Genomic DNA, 1,122 nt, shown 5'->3' with positions numbered 1-1,122 from the left:
AAATACTACTACTTCACCAGTTATAAGTTATCAATTAATTATATTATTCTCATAATGTAGTACAGGCTATCAAAATGCAAAGTAAATCTATGCATTTGCCAAAACCTGTTGGTGCTTTTGACACCCCTATCTGAAATAAGATAAAAAAAACCTTTGGCATTGAAGTCTGCTTTAATCTGTCATATTCTGCAACCTGGTCACAGGAAATGGAGAAGGCATGCTGGTAAAATATGAAAAAAAAAGGGCATATAATAGTTTAGAAGAGGATGGGAATCCTCTCATTGCCATCTTAGTCACAATGATAATTTAAGATAAAGTGCCAAAAACAAGGATAATGCTAAAAGTATGTTATAATTAGTGCTATCATTGTAGAAATGATGATGATATGTAATATAATTTATTTGCATTCAAAGGCAAGTCATGTAAATGAGAATCAATTTTTTCAGATTAACAATATGATAAACACAAACTACATTTGTACTCAAAATTCAAAAATCCTGAGCTTCGATAGGCTTATCATTTGTATTAATACTATTAATAATGTACATATTTCAGAAATCCAAATGCAAAAATCCTTCTTTTTTTTTTAGTCCATAGGAATTACAAATCAGGGTAAGTACATGTCACCATTGAATATAACTTACCGCCATCTTGTTGGTTTTATGTGAAGAAGTGGCTTGGTATTACTTTACCCCACTCGGAAAGCTGTATGAAGATGGGTGTCATTTTACATAGACTATAAACCGCCTTGAATACTGATGTTTGAACCATCAATGGCCCTCGTGAAGGTCGTTTCCTTCTTGTGCCTAACACCTCAAGAAAATTGTTTATTGAATATCTGACTAAAATACTTTCAAGTATGGTTTCACCAATAGCACTTGTGTATTAATGATGTTTTTTAAACTGCTTGAGAAAAACAGGTATTAAACTGAAAATAAATTAAGCTGAACTGATTATGGGAAAGCTTTTACTAACAGCATTTTTCATGATCAAAATTGAGCACTAAAAACTCCTTAACCAAATTTAGAAAGTGCTGGATCACATTAAATTCTTCCATAATGTTTGACTATGGCTCTATATAATTCTTGATTGAGTGAAAACTGGGGAAATGCCATTGAAGAA

This window comes from Penaeus monodon, chromosome 34, assembly GCF_015228065.2.
Source record: "Penaeus monodon isolate SGIC_2016 chromosome 34, NSTDA_Pmon_1, whole genome shotgun sequence".
Classification (NCBI taxonomy): domain Eukaryota; kingdom Metazoa; phylum Arthropoda; class Malacostraca; order Decapoda; family Penaeidae; genus Penaeus; species Penaeus monodon.
The sequence above is the reverse complement of the archived record's forward strand: the minus strand, read 5'-3'. Positions refer to the sequence as shown.